The following is a 16,365-nucleotide window of genomic DNA, read 5'->3' as shown; positions in this document are numbered from 1 at the left end:
TTTCTGGGTTTCTGGATCCTATTGTTATTGCAGACTCTATTTTTATGTTCCCTTGATGGATTATAGGTGGAACACGGATTGAATACAAATGACCACTGTCATTCTCAAAGTGGGAAGAGTCCTGTGCTGGAGTGCGGGACCTGAACTCTGGGCACGGCCATCTACACGACCCCGTGTGTGACCTTAGCCAGCTCACAAGGCCTCCCTGCTTCCCTGCCTCCAACTTCCTGAAATGCCCACCTGTGGCTCCATGCCAAAGACGGACATGCTGTCACGAAAGCTACCACGGAAATCTTCCTTTGTGACATGGAAGGGTCAGGAGAGCCCTCACTCTCTCTCAGAAACTTGCATTGATTTCTTAAGTTGGTTCATTGTATCCCAGCACCAAAGAGATTAGGTCATTGAAACCAGTGGTTGGATTCGAATGGTGGAATTTTGAACCCAAGACTCCAATGATTGGGTTTGAATGGCTGGATAAGCCCCAGGGACACCTGGGGAAGGACACCTAGAGGGATGGCTGAGGGGATCAGGAAGCACCCGAGACTGAAATGGGGGAGCAGAAGCTGAATGGTTAGTGGATTCGGCTCTCCTCTCTCCTGGCTCCCATGGAGGACCCCACCTGTGCAAGACACTGCCTACCCCATGAAACACATTGACTCAGAAATTCTGTGTTCCTTGTTTTTATTAGTCAGCATGCAAAACTGATAACTGAGCATCTAGACAACCACACTGAGTGGATGAATAATTCCAGGAAAAATAAAAATATATACACATCTGTTTGGTTAGCCTGTATAGCTTATTATAGATAAATGCAGGATTTCCCCTCCCTGCCCAGCCCCCCACCTTTTCAAAAACTGAAAAGAGGCCTTGAACTCTGCCCCTGAGCATTTCCAGCAACTGGGAGGCTCAGGTTGGGAGGATGAATTTCTAGATTAGAAGATGGTAGAGAGCTCCGGAGCAGGTGTGAGACTCTTCTCTGGGTTGCACAGTGCCGGGGCTCCCCCTCCCTGGGCTCACCTGGGAGCTCCCCACCCCTTTGTGAGTGCAGAGCTGGGTGGTCTCTGCGGGGCCAGCGCTCCAGGACCGTCTTGGCAGCCAGCTCGCAGGCGGTCTTCCAGACTCATGCTTTTTCTACCTTGGCCTGTGTCTTGGCACGAGCTCATCTCCCCAGATCCCTGACATAGGCTAATTGCTTGTAACAAAACTTGGCCTTAGAAATGTCAGGCATAATGGGAAGGGGGAGGAGGAGGGAAAAGGGAATCAAAAACAACGAGAGGAATTTGGCAGAAGCCACCACAGAGGGCGCAGCCTTCGGGACCCCCGGGGCCAGCCAGGTTCATTAACTGATCAGGATTTAGAAGGTCACCACCTTGCACAGCAGTGGCTTCAGCCTCGCGGCCCCCAGGTAGCAGGTATCTTGAGAACACCTTGGAAAGGTCAGGGAAGTGTCATCGGGCCCCATCGCACTTTGGAGGGCTCCAAGGCCTGGCTGGGGCCTGCCCTCCTCCAAATGCCAAAGTAGAAACATGTATTAAGCCAGTTCCTTCCAGTCCACTGGGTCTACAGCTGACAGGCAGGCTCTTTCAGAGGCCAGCCCCTGATTCTGAGAGGCCACAGGGCCCCCTCCAGACCACTCATCCCCTGAGGCAGCTGCTCAGATCGGCAGAGCTAGACGCTAAGAAATGGGAAGCGTGACCTTGGATGTGGCCCCCAGAAACCCTGTTTTCAGTACTTTGCTGATGGCTGTTTTTAGACCTCTTGTTTCCAGTCATTTAAAAACCAGGAACAATGGGGCTTTGGCTTCTAGAATGTCTGCATTTCTTAGCTGAAAGGTCTGGCTGAGGGCACTGCCCCAGGCAAAGTGATGCTGGGCTTCCTGCCGAGCTGTGCAGGCCTCCCTTGGCCTTTCTGCTCCACCTGCGGCTGCCCCCCCCCCACACACTCCCGCCTCTTCCACCCCAGCCCAGTGCCCCCCTTGGGCTGTGTGAGTCCCCGTGCTGGGCCAGTGTGTGGGTGCGGTTTCTGGTCCTCCCCATGCACATATCATCATCAGTCATCTATGAGGTCAGCTCGTTGCCTCTCTGTCGAGGTCCCCTTGTGTGTTGCACACAACCAAACCCAAGAGCTTGTGTTCTGGGGTCCCAAGCACACAATGCGGAGGGAAAAAGCCTGACGGCCTCAATTCTCTTCCTGCCTCCGTACCTGCTAGCTGTGGGACCTTGGACAAGTCACTTCACCGCCCTATACCTAGTGTCCTCATCTGTAGAGCAAAGAGTATGGTACCTACCCTCAGGGGGTTATTGTGATGAGTAAGCGGTTGGACACACGTAAAGCACTCAGAACCATGCCTGATGCAAGTGTATTAGTGCTACGACTCCGTCGTTTGCTGTTTGAACCTTCACACTCCCACTCTAACTGCCCCCTCTTCTTTCCCTAAAAACCCACTATTGGGGAGGATCTAAACAAACAGTGTCGTCCAGTGGGGAAGACTGATCACCCACTGCGTAGTGTCGGGCGCTGTGCGCATAAAAACAAACAGGTCGAATGCCAGCCATTGCAGCTCCTGGACGGAAGTGGATTTCAAACTAAGGGTGTTGGCCAGCTGGTGTTCAGAGCGCTCCGTGGCGGGTGGAGGGCGCCAACGGCCACAGGCCAGGAATGATGACAGCCTCAGTCCCGCCGCTGCCAGGGGCTGGAGCCAGGCCCTCCTGCCCACAAATGTGGTTTTTTGGTTGCTTTTTTATAAAAGTGAAAGAGACTTAAGAGCCATATCAATTAAATCCAATATCTGGGCCTGGTTTAGATCTTGTTTGAACAAAACAGCTATAAAACCACATTTTTGAGGCAATTGGGAAAATCGGATCGCCGACAGGTTGTTAGAGGTGATAACAGGTTTGTGGTTCTATTTCAAAAAGTCTTTCTTTATTAGAAATATACACTTAGTTGTTTATAGATGAGATGCTATAATGTCTGGAATTTGGTTTTTTTTCCCCAGCTTTATTGAAGTATGATTGATGAATACATTGTGTGTATTTAGGTTGTAGAACGTGATTTTTTTAAGTTATATAATGGGATGACTTAATATACGTAATCACTGTGAAATGATCACCACAATCAAGTTAATTAACACATCCTTCATCTTACAGTTATGTGTGGACACACAGTTGTGTGTGTATGGACCTTTTCCGTGTGAGAACATTTAAAATCTACTCTTATAACAACTTTCCTTTTTTAAATGATTTTTTTAAAGATTTTATTTATTTATTTGACAGACAGAGATTACAAGCAGGCAGGAGGCAGAGAGAGAGAGAGGAGGAAGCAGGCTGCGGAGTGAGCAGAGAGCCCGATGTGGGGCTCCATCCCAGGACGCTGGGATCATGACCTGAGCCGAAGGCAGAGGCTTTAACCCACTGAGCCACCCAGGCACCCCTTTTTATATGATTTTTTTAAAAGATTATTTATTTATTTATTTGACAGAGATAGAGGAAACAACAAGCAGGGGAAGTGGGAGAGGGAGAAGCAGGCCTCCTGCCGAGCGCAGGACCCTGGGAGCCAAAGGCAGATGCTTAAGACTGAGCCACTCAGGCGCCCTCTTGTACACAATTTTCAAGTATACAATAGAGTATTACAAACTCTAACTACCGTGCTGTACATTAGATCCCCAGAACTCATTCATCTTATAACTGAAAGTTTGCACCCTTTGACCATCCTCTCCCCATTCCCCCCCTAGACCCTAACCCTGGTAACTACCATTCTAGCCCCGCTTCTTCGAGTTCGGCTGTTTTAGATTTCCCCATGGAAGTGAGAGCACGCAGTATTCACCTTTCTGGCTTATTTCATTCAGCATAATTTCCTCCTAGTTCATCCATGTTGTCACAAGTGGCAGGATTTCCATCTTTTTAATGGTTGAATAATATTCCATTGTATACCTATCCCACATCTTCTTTCTCCATTTGTCCTTTGACAGTTACTTCGGTTGTTCCCCTATCTCGGCTACTGTGAATAATGCTCAATGAACCACAAACACTGGAGTGTAGACATCTCTTTGAGATACTGATTTCATTTCCTTTGGATTCATACCCAGTAGTGGGATTTCTCAATCATATGGTGGTTCCATGTTTAATTTTTTTGAGGACCTGCCATACTGTTTTCTCCTGCTGATGTTTTGATAATAACCATCCTAGCAGTTGTAAGATGATCTTTCATTCCAGTTTTAATTTGCATTTCTCTGATGACGAGTAATGTCAAATGTGTTTTCATATACTTGTTGCCTATTTGTTTGTCTTCTCTGGAGAAATGTCTCTTCAGGTCCTTTGCCCGTATTTTAATCAGGTTATTTGTGGTTTTGTTGTTGTTGTTGTTATGGAGTTGCAGGGCTCCATCTGGACTTTGCTTTATGAAACTTCCATGTGGTGACAGGGACTGATGTAGATTAAAAGACAGACCAACCATGGATACTTATGGAAGCTGGGCAACAGCGACAGGAGGATTCATTTTTGTTTTCTCCCCCTTTGTATGAGTTTGAGAATTTCCATAATAAAAAGCTAACACAAAAACACAGTGAACCTCCTTAAATATAGTCAACCGATCTTTGACAAAGGAGTGAAGGCAGTATGATTGAGCAAAGCTGGTCTCTTCAACAAATGGGCTGGATCCTCTGGATATCCACATGCACAAAAAATGAATCCAGACATAGACCTAACGCCCTCCACAAAAATTAATTCAAAATGGATCAGAGACCTAGATGTAAATGCAAAACTATAAAACTAGAGGACAAGAGAGAAGAAAACCTGGGTGACCTTGGGGGTGGCAACACCTTTTTAGAGACAACATGATCTACAAAAGAAATAATTGGTAAGCCAGACTTCATTAAAATTGAAAACTTCTGCTCTGTAAAAGATAATGTCAAGAGAATGAGAAGACAAGCCACAGACAGGGAGGGAATGTTTACAAAAGACATATCTGATAGACTGCTATCCAAAATATTCCAAGAACACTTAAAACTCAACAATTATAAAAAAGTGACTCAAAAAGATGGGTCAAAGATCATAATAGATACCTCACCAACAAAGATATACGGATGGCATGTAAGTGTATGAGAAGGTGCTCCACAGCATAGGTCATTAGGGAAATGCAAATTAGAACAATAAGATATCACTACACGCCCATTAGAATGGCCAGAATCCAAAACCCTGACAACAACCACTGATGGGAATGGGGAAACAGAAACACATATTGCTGGGGCGGGGCAGGGGGGAATACAAAATGGTACAATCACTTTGGAGGGGAGTTTGGTTGATTCTTACAAAACTACCACATGATCCAACAATCATGTTCCTTGGTATTTACCCAAAGGAGTTGAGAACTTGTGTCCACATGAAAACCTATACCCCTTCATCAAGACAAAAAGCTTCCATATAGCGAAGGAAACAATCAACAAAACTAAATGGCGGCTTAAAGAATGGAGGAAAGTATTTGCAAATGGCATATCTGATAGAGGGTTACTATCCAAAATCTATGAGGAATTTACTAAACTCAAAACCAAATAATCCAGTTAAGAAATGGGCAGAAGACATGAATAGACACTTTTCCAAAGAAGACATCCAGATGACTAACAGACACATGAGACGATGCTCAACATCACTCAGCATCAGGGAAAAACAAATCTAAACCACGATGAGATACCGCCTCACACCTGTTAGAATGGCTGAAATTAACAACACAGGAAACAACAGATGCTGGCGAGGATGCGGAGAAAGGGGAACCCTCTTACACTGGTGGTGGGAAGGCAAACTGGGGCAGCCACTCTGGAAAGAGGCAGCTGCTTTGGCTTGGACAGGACCTCGGTCTTCCCAGCCAGGCCAGCCACTCGTTCCTTGTCCCCGTGCCCCAGCCTGGCCATGTCCTCTGTGCCCGTACCACAGAGAGGGCATTCTTCCACAGCGAAACTGGCAGGGAGAGGAACCAGGATTTCGTCTTCTGGAAGCTCTTCCTTGGGTTGCGATGCGCATGCTCTCAGCCCTCTGACCGGTTCCTACGAGGGCTTCCGGGCCAAGGAATGGCTCTTTATTGGCTCAGGCTGCACGAAGAGACGGTTTCCGTTGCCTTAGGGTGTCTCTGTGTCCCTTGGCCCTGTGTCCCTTTCCACGCCATTTCCAGAAAAGCCTGTCTGTGGTCAAGAGCAGGCCCGCTGCAGCCCCGACAGGATCCAGGGGTTGTGCTGCAGCTCTGTCCCTGAACACCTGCAGGCTGGCTGCCCCTGCCCTGTCGTTGACATGCCGACCTAGATGCTGATCATTCTCCCAAAACATGTCCGGAAAGTCACCAGAGGTCAGGTTCCCTCTCCCTGCCTCCCCTTAAAGCTCATTCCACACACCATGTAGGAGCCGGGGAGAGCAGGCGGTGGTTCCTGGTGTGAAAAATCTGAAAGGCTCCTACTGGGTCGGGGGGAGGGCACTGGAGTGGACATCATGAGCCCCTACAGGTCCCGTCTCCCGGCGCAGCACGCAAAGATCAGGAAATAGCCTCAGAGGCCCGCGCAGGCCCTGCCTGGCCGCCATGGGGTCTCCCCACCGCAGCCCTTCAGGAGCAGAGGTGAGTGGTAGCTCGGTTAAAACCACCCCCCATGCTTGTGAGGGAGGGGACTCAGGTCTGCCCGAGCCTGCATTCTAGAACCTTCGGAGCAAGCCTCAGGATGGCAGCAAATCAACGAGTGAGCTTCGGGTAAGCCCGGCACTTTCCAGTTATCTAACTAGATTTCTTGCCGTTTGAGGTCTCTTCTCACGCACGTACCTGTAATTCTGGTCTCTCCACCACCAGCCCCAGGTGGGATTAGGCGTGGGATAGAAGAGTACAAATGTCTGGTTTGAGTCCTTCCTGAGTAGCTGCTGGCCGTGCTTGAGGGCTCCTCTGGGTGTCCACCATGGTCTCTATCCAGAGCCAGTTCGGTGTGATGGTTAAAAGAAGGTTTGGGAGCCTCTGGGGTCAGAATACCTGGGGCCACTCCCAGCTTAACCGCTGACTCGTCCTGTGTTCGAGGGCCAGTTATTTCGCCTTTCTGGGCCTCAGTTTCCCCATTTGGGAAGTGGGGATAATAATATTCCCTACTTCAGGAATTTTTTGGTGAGCATTAAATGAGTCAAGTTCCCAGAAAGTGCCAGGCACAGGCGAGGGCTTCGTAACTGTCGGTTTGGGGTAGGGTGATTCCACTTGCTGCCAGCTCGCCACTGCATGATTTCCCGAGGGCTCTGGCGGCTGGGGCAGGGACGGGAGCTATTGTGTGGTGGGGGAAAGCTGCGGGACAATCACCTGCTTTCCTAGCTCACAAGCAGGGAAGAAGCCTGTGTCCTCGGGTTTAGCCTGTACCCCTGGGAAGCAGCCCAGGCCTCATTTGTGCTCTTTGAGGGATGACCCTGCCCCTCTCCTTGGCCAGCAGTCCTGGGGCTGAGTTCAGCGAAGGTCAGCCCTTTCTGCTGACCTCGGGGGCCCCCACCTAGCTGCTGACCTAGACTGTCTCACTGTGAGAGTAACCCAGGAGGCAAGCCCAGTTTGGCCTAGAGGTGAATTATTTCCCTCGAATGCCTCCCGTTTTGAGTGCTTACTGTGTACTCCCACCTGGCCAGACTGTGAAAGACAGAGGCTCAGTCTCCTCCTGGCCTCCAGGCTCCTTCCCATTCCCTGGCTGGCTCCCACCACCCAGGCTACGTGTCAGGCACTCTCTTGGCCCAGGGCCTTTACCCTGCGGTCCCCTTAGCTTAGAAGCTCCTTCTCTCAGATAAACACATAAGACTCTCTCTTTGGCTTCCTGCAGGTCTGTGTTCCAATGTCACCTCCTCAGGAAAGCCTTCTCTGATCTCACTGCTGAAATCAACCCAATACTCTCTGTGCTTTCCCCGGCCTTTCGGTCTTCACTGAGCAGGATCTCAGCCACTCCCTGCTTTGCAAAACCACCTCGAATCTAATAATCACTAAGTCAAGATCTCCAGGACCAGCTTTTCTTCTAGTCTCCAACTCTCCACGTCCACCTGCCCACTGGACACCTCCCCTTGATGTCCTTCAACCCCTCTGTGCCAGTATAAGGGTCACATCTATGACAACGTTCCTGGCCCTTCCCAGGTAGATCTGCCCCCACCCACTGCCGTGTCTCCACTGTTTTCTGTATACGACTCACCACCACCCCCTAATACCATTACCCAATTTATTTGCATGCCAGCTTCTCCTTACCATTCTGATAGCTCCCTGGAGACAGGGACTATTTCTACATTGTCTAAATCCCTAGGACTTAGAGCAATGTCTGACACAGCAGGTGCACTACGAATGCTTACTAAATGGGTAAACTGATGAATGAATAAATAAGTGAATGATTCATATGCACGAACCTACTTAACATTTTGGCTACCGGGCCTCTTATTACTCACATACAACCAGGAGTCTAGTACCATTACATGACCCAAGGGAAATGGATTCTGAAAACACAAGGAAAGTATAGAGTCCCTCTTTATTTCCAAGCAGGAAGTCAGTCTTGGCAGTACAAATACATAGAACTAGATCACAACAGGGTACGATAACTATTTGTTTCAGTTCCTCAAATCAATTCAAACCCCGTTAGTACTTAATTTAATTCCTTGGCTTTTTTTTTTCCTAGAACATTAACAGATGTGTTATTAAGCTGTGGGGTCATCCATAATTGGTCGTCTCTCCGTGAATTAAATTTTAAAAAGGAAAAGTAAGATCAAAGAATAATCAGATTTCCTACTTATGCGGGGCAACCGAGTTAAATTATATTTACTTTCTAAAAATAGATTATTTTCTTAAGAATCAAACATTTATTTTTATCTCGAGCAATCTTAATACATCTTATGTAGAGTTAACAAATAAATTCCAGGTAATCGTATTACATATTTAATAAATGTAGCCTATATTGAATGACGTTTGAGTGCAAAGCATCAGGCAAATTCTGGAGGCAAACCAAGACGGATTGAACACAACCTCTTCCTTGAAAAGGAGTTTGTGAACAATAGAAGGGTATGAGCCTTTAGGGAAGGGCTGAGCAGAGACAACCATGGAACTCATACTTCAAAGTACCAAATGGAAGCTTTGAGGCATTTTGAAGTGTGGCCTAGTGACTAGTGGTTAATGGTGGAGGGAACTTTTGGGTCTAAAGATAAAGGAGTATATGTGATAAAAGGCTACTTGAAACTATACTTCCTTTATTAATTCCCCACAGTGATGGACACCTAGATTGTGTCCCCAGTAAACAGTTGTCACAAACAATATTCTGTTGAGCATTCTTGTTCGTGTTTGCCCTATGTGACATCTTTGGCATAGATCTCCAGGATTGCTAGGTTACCACAATGGCTCTATCTGTCCTGATAGCACGTAAGTTTGGGTATAGACCAAGGGTTCTCAACTTGGGGTGATTTTTTCCCCAGGGATATTGGCATCAAGTGGGTAGAGGCCGAGGGTACTGCTAAACATCCTATGATGGGTAAGACAGCCCCCCTGACAAAGAATTATCTGGCCCCAAATGTCAGTATGGTGAGGTTGAGAAACCCAGCACCCTCGGCCTAGGCACCGAGCACCTAGGCATCTTAATCTGTGGCCCATATTCCTTTCCAATGATCCATTGATGGAACTGAGTGATTCCATGAACCTCCCGAAAATGTGTGCCAGACTTTATGTGTGTGTGTTTATGAGGTATGGAGTGGGTTCAGCAACATCCTCCCCCCCCCCCCATTCTTGTCCCCTTTCAGGACCTTTGAAGTGATCTTCTTTGGAAATAAGGTCTTTGCAGGTGTGAGAAGGATGTTGTGATAAAATCATCTTGGATTTAGGGAGGGCCCTAAAGCCAATAACTGGTGCCCTTAGAAGAAGAGGGGAGAACACACAGAGACACACAGAAGAAGTCATGTGAAGATGGAGGGAGGGAGAGACTGGAGAGATGCTGGCACAAGGCAGGGAAGGCCAGGAGCCACTGAAAGCTGGGAGGCGCATGGTACGATCCTTCCCTAGAGCCTTTGGAGGGAGCAGAGCCCCTGCAAGTCCCTCAATTTCAGACTTCTGGCCTGAAGAACAGTAAGAGAATAAATTTCTGTTGTTTTAAGCCCCCACGTCTTTGGGAATTTGTGACAGCAGCCTTAGGAATTGAATATCAGGTGTGCGCATTTTTATTGGGCAAAGGGTTTATTTCTTGGCTGCCCAACCTTCTTTTTCTTCTCTTCTGGCCACAGCAACACCATTCCTCTCCTACTGGCTTAGTCTGAGTGGCTGACAGTGGGGTTGACCCTACTGTCATTCCAGTCATGTGACTCACTTCCAGTCACATGACCCAGACCCAGCCAGTCAAACAAATGGTTGTTCAGGATCAGGCATGTGGCCCTAGTCACATCCTGCAACTTCCTTTCAGCTAAGGTTGTCATATTGATACATAGGGTGCCTTCACTGGTGGTTCTCTCTGCCACCATTTTGAGAAAGTCTGACAAGAATAAAGTCAACACAGAGGGCAGCACAGCCAAGAGAGAGAGAGACAGAGAGAGAGAGAGGGGATATCCTGATGACTTCACTGGATTTGTCCCTGAGGATGTTCATCTCTCAAACTTTCCTGTCATGTACTCACTGAGTTTTTCCCTCAGACCCGCATTTTCCTTTTGTTTGTGTGTTTAAGCCAGGGTAGGTTGGGTGTCTGTTCACATGAAGCCATCTGAAAGAGTTCTGGCAAATAGAATCCCTCGTTTTCATTGAAAGTGCAATAGAGTGTCCCCCAAAATGTGTAGGAACCCCTAATCTTTTTTGTTACTCATTCTGTGCTTTAAAGGACCATCGTATGGCCACCATAGTAACAGAGCATTCTCAAACCCATGAATAGGGTCTCTTTGGTTTATTGAATTTGCAGTTTTAAAAAGTTTTAGCAAGTTTCTAGGATCAAGGAATTCTAGAACTGACAAATGATATCAGAGATTCTGAGTTTTTTTTTTACAGATTAAAAACAAGGAGAGAGATTATATTATAGCTTGACAATCCAGGTCATTAGAAATATAATTTATCTCAACGGTCCTTTAAATACATATTTCTCATTGCACATCAAAAATAAAATCTGTAGAAAAATATTTCTGTTTAGAACTTCTTTGGAACACATATATTATGTGAAGAAAGAAGGGGTTGTAAATGATATAGTCATATATTCAAATGAGAAGTGAAGAGGGATATGAAAAACCCACTTTTTGGTCCACGTTCCCTATTTGAGATGCTTGTCTAAATTCTCCTTGGTTTGTGATTCATCCAGGACACTCAGAAATTCCTTCATAAACAAGGTCAACACTCCTCCACCATTCGCTCTTCTTGTCTTCCCTGATCACGTCTCTCTGAAGAGGTGTCCTGAACACATCCACTGGAAAAAATGAAAATGACGATGTTTCAGTCTTTATCATGGCTGTGCCTAGAACCAGCCATGTGAATTTGGGGACCACATCTCCAGGATGATGCACTTGTTCTTGATGGCTTGGAAGGTGCTTATTTTCATCCCTCCCTTCACACACCTACATGAGACCTTGGTATAAGTCCCTCATGTTGCGCTCCAGGGATTGGCATGATGGAGTGATCTCCCTCACCTCCCCTGACCTGTTGAGCATGGTGAGGCAGAAGGAGCAGTATCTTTCTCATCTGTTGGAATGAGGAAATAAGATGTATTGGCCAGATATCTCCATCTCCTGCCCTTCCTTAACGTGGGCATTTCCAATGCTCTCTTGAGTAGATCTTGAAGAAGACACCAAGGTGCACTGAAGCATCCTTCTTCTTTCCCATATTCTTCTGAAGAATGACCCTTAGGTTCTGAGCCAGTGGCTGCATGATTGTGTCCTTATGTTGGGCAGGCCTGAGGGAAGGAATGACACTACCCAGGCCTGCTTCCCAACACTTGAGTTAACCTCCTCAGCCCCTTTAAGAGCTCAGAGGGATTTCTGACATTGACCAGAAACAGCAGCCAAGCAAAAAAAGCGCCACAAGGACATGGATTTCAGGCATGTGTGAGAGAATCACAATAAAGTAGTAACCATTGAAGAACAAAGACAAATCTTACAGAGGAGCTTACTTGCCCCCACATGCTCTAGCTCTTCTATTGGTTATGTGTAGATATAGAATCAGAAGCCCTGAGATGGGAATATTACCCAACCTCTTCATCTTGTCCACAAAGAACCTAAGACTGGAAAGGTAAAGAGAATCCTCCCGTGTGACACAATGAATTGCAGAGGTGGGTTCAAGATGATGTTTCAGTCTTTATCATGGCTGTGCCTAGAACCAGCCACGTGAATTTGGGGACCACATCTCCAGGATGATGCACTTGTTCTTGATGGTTTGGAAGGTGCTTATTTTTATCCCTACTTTCATACACCTACACGAGACCTTGGTATAAGTCATCCCCACGGTGGTGGTTTTAAAATGTGTCCCCCAAATTCTTTGACATTCCTCTTGTTTTTTTTAAAGTTTTTATTTATTTATTTGACAGACAGAGATCACAAGTAGGCAGAGAGGCAGGCAGAGAGAGAGGGGGATGCGGGCTCCCTGCTGAGTAGAGAGCCTGATGTGGGACTCAATTCCAGGACCCCGGGATCATGACCTGAGCGGAAGGCAGAGGCTTTAACCCACTGAGCCACCCAGGTACCCCTGACATTCCTCTTATTGAGAAGGGTCTATGCCCCTCTCTTTGAATCTGGATCCTATGATTGCCTGATCAATAGAATGTGGCAGAAATGAGGCTATGAGCCATTTCCCAGCCCGGGGTTTTAAGGAACTTTTGTCTCCTGGAACTCCCAGTCTTAGAATCCAGCTACCATGCTGTAAGGAAACCCAAGCTGCCCTGTGGGGAAGCCAATATGGAGAGGACTCATGGACCCTGGCTCCCAGCTCCAGCTGAGCTCCCAGCCGGCAGCCAGTACCCATGCTAGCCATGTGTGTAGACCTTTCTGGAAGCAGACCTTCAGCCCCACCCCAGCCCAAACCAACTGGGGCCAGTGGGGAAGGTGCCATGTCAGTGGTTCTCCAACTTAACCAGATAGTATGATGATTTAGGAAGCTTGTCAAAATGCAAGTCACCTGATTATGCAGTAGGTCTGGTGTGGGTCTGAGCACCTGCATTTTCAACACATGCCCCAGTTGTCCTAACGCCCTCTATAGTCATTAGTTCATCAGATTATAGTTATTCTAATGAAAGGGCAAGTTTACTGGCTAATATGTTTTGGGACAATGACAGCTGTCATTCTGGTCTACCTGCTTTCTCACCTTCATCATTTTTCAGCTTGAAAGACTGGCAGTTGACACTGTATAAAGGGGGACAATATATTACTTAAATCCACTTAATCATATGAGGTAAAGTTTCCTGGATCTGCCTTGTGTCCTCCCCATGGCCCATCACTCAGGGCAGGGTTTCTGGGCAGTCAGGGTACACACATGCCCTCGAATCAGACAAACCTGGGTTCAAAATCTGGGGGCTTCTTATTAGGTATGTGACCTTTAGCCAATCACTTTCCTTTTCTAAGTCTCAGTGGACTCATTTGTAAAATGGATCTTGTTGCCTGTCCCATAGGATCGTGGTAAGGATCAATAACTCAGCCCAGTTCCTGGCACACAGTAAGTGCTCAGTAAATGCTCTGTATTGTGACTTGCCCAACAAAAGATAAAGGGGAAGGGGGCGCTGCGCATATCATTCAACACTTGCACTTACACCTGGAGACAGAGCAGTGGGCGACATCAGTCATAACCCTAGCCTGATGTAAACCAGAGTCAAATCACTGGGGCACGTTTTGAAAACACAGATTTCCAGGCCCCAGACTCACAGATTCTGATTCAGTAGATGTCCCCGGGCCCCAGAATCTGTGCAGATAATCCTGAGGGGCTGTCAGGTCTGAGATCCAGCAAAACACCCAGGGTTCATTGCTTCCAAACATGCTGGATACATTATACATGAAAATCATTGGCAAGATATTGTTGTGTTCTGGCAGTCTCTCGTGCATTTTATGCACCTCACCTCTGAGAAGGAGGTTATCAAACTCCTTATCAAACTTGAAAGACCATAGGCCTCCATGGGCCGCTCCTGTTTCATCTTGCAAAGAGTCCAGGGCTCCAGCATGTCATGGCACAGCCTCAGGGTGAGGGACGTCCGAGGGCACCTCTGTTTCCTTAACCTCCCCGAAGCTTCGCATTAGCCACCTGCACACCTGACCCAGTTCTCCCGCCACACGATGGAAGTAGATGTCACTCCTGGAGATTTTAATTAATCGTCTTTCTATTTTTTTTTTTTTCCTTTTGGGTCAGACTCTTAAGTGTCTATCATGCTGATGGCGCTCTAGGGAGTCTTTTGTTCTGAATAGGTGAAAAATTGTACCCACAAAAAGAGTTCCCCATCCGATCAATTCTCTCTAACAACTTTATTGATTAGCTGCAGGAACATTTTTCATTTATTAATTATGAAGATGTTTCAGAGATTTCTTAAAGTTAACTATAGTGATTTTGAAAAGAAATCCTGAGTTAACACTAACTGGTTTGCCTCAAACTGCCTACCAGGAGCCAGAGTTGGAAGGCAGGTGTCTGGGGCCCCCGCGGAGGAAGATCTTTAAGTACTCATGAGCAGAGCAGTGGTCGGAATCTTCATTTGGGGCTGATTAATTGATTACTTGGGGAAAAAAAAAAAAAACATGGCTTGTCTTTTTCAATAATGTGTTAGCATCAAAATATCATCCCATTATGATGTCCAGAATGGTGACGGTTAATTAATTAGTAGCCGCCAGTTAAAAACAATGTTCGACCCAGGTAAATCTTTCATTTATTAAAATCAATTTTGATAATGGCTTTGCTAGGGGATTCGGGGGCAGTCAGGAGACATGACTGGCTCCTTCTTCCCTCCCTCCTCCTTCCCTTCCTCTCCCCTCCTCCCTGCCCCCATTCCTCTTTCTCCTTCTCTTCCTGCTTCCTCCCCTGTAGTCCATCCAGTTCCCAGCTGACCAGTCTGCGGCAGGTGCCCGTAGGAGTCCCCTCCGCAGAGCGGCGCCACAGCTCCCTGGGCTGTGGACACTCCGGAGGTCCCTGGCTGGCTTCCTCCTCCTGAGTTATTCAGCAGGAAGCCGCCTGATGGCTGACTTCCTTGCCAGCTTAATTCCCAAGGCTTCCTGAAGAGGAAGGCAGGGCTGTTCAGAAGTGAGAGAACCTCTGTCGGGAAGTCAGATGCTTGCTCCCCAGCACCCATGAGCATCCCAGCCTCCCCTCAGCATAGCCTGCTAGACAAGGTTCTAGGCAAGTGACCCTAATCCTCGCTGTAAGAAGGAAGGCACCCAGTTGGCCAAATCCATTCCACAAACGTGAATAGACAGGGCTAGAACCAGGTACTGTGCTGAGCACAACACGGATAGGGGCCCATTCTTGCCCTCAGGGGGATTGCAGACTATGTCAGTAGCCTGAACCATTTTAGGGTATCAGCAGATTTGAGGAATGTTCAGGAAGAAAGCTGGTAGGGAAGATCAAAGACAGAGGAGATGCCTGCCTCACCCAAAATACCTCAGGGGAAAAAATGGGCTGATCCCAAGGGAAAAGATCATAAAAGTGTGATTTTCTACTAGGTATTTACCCCAAAGATACAAATGTATTGATCCAAAGGGGCACCTGCACCGCAATGTTTATCACAGCAATGTCCACAATAGCCAGATTATGGAAAGAGCCCAGATGTCCATCAACAGATGAATGGATAAAGAAGATGTGGTATATATATACAATGGAATACCATGCAGCCATCAAAAGAAACAAAAATCTTGCCTTTTGCAATGATATGGATGGAACTAGAGAGTGTTATGCTGAGTCAATCAGAGAAAGAAAATTATATGATCCCTCTGATATGTGGAATTTAAGAAACAAAACAGGATCATAGGGGAAGAGAGGAAAAAATAAAACAAGATGAAACCAGGGTGGCTCAGTGGGTTAGGCCTCTGCCTTCGGCTCAGGTCATGATCTCAGAGTCCTGGGATCGAGCCCCACATTGGGCTCTCTGCTCAGCAGGGAGCCTGCTCCCCCCCCACCCCACCCTGCCTACTTCCCTGCCTACTTATGATCTTTCTCTGTTAGATAAATAAATAAAATCTTATACTTACCTGGCAGGGGAGATACCATGATCACGAAGGTGGTTTTCCCAGGGCGAGGCTTATCCATTGCTCTCCGGATGTGCTGACCCCTGCGATTTCCCCAAATGTGGGAAACTCGACTGCATAATTTGTGGTAGTGGGGGAAAAAAAAAAAAAAAAAAAAAAAAAAGATAAATAAATAAAATCTTAAAAAAAAAAAAAAACCCAACAACAGAAACAAACCAAGATGAAACCAGAGAGGGAGAAA

At 46.9% G+C, this 16,365-nt stretch overlaps 1 pseudogene; it reads left to right on the top strand.

Annotated features, from left to right (window-relative positions):
• Window positions 1-16,119: 16,119 nt before the first annotated feature.
• On the top strand, window positions 16,120-16,263 carry LOC116882272 (annotated as a pseudogene).
• Window positions 16,264-16,365: the final 102 nt, after the last annotated feature.

Source organism: Lontra canadensis, unplaced genomic scaffold, assembly GCF_010015895.1.
Source record: "Lontra canadensis isolate GAN:19392208 unplaced genomic scaffold, GSC_riverotter_1.0 scaffold82, whole genome shotgun sequence".
In the NCBI taxonomy this organism is placed as follows: Eukaryota; Metazoa; Chordata; class Mammalia; order Carnivora; family Mustelidae; genus Lontra; species Lontra canadensis.
Note: the sequence above shows the minus strand (reverse complement) of the source record. Positions and strands in the feature narration are given on the sequence as shown.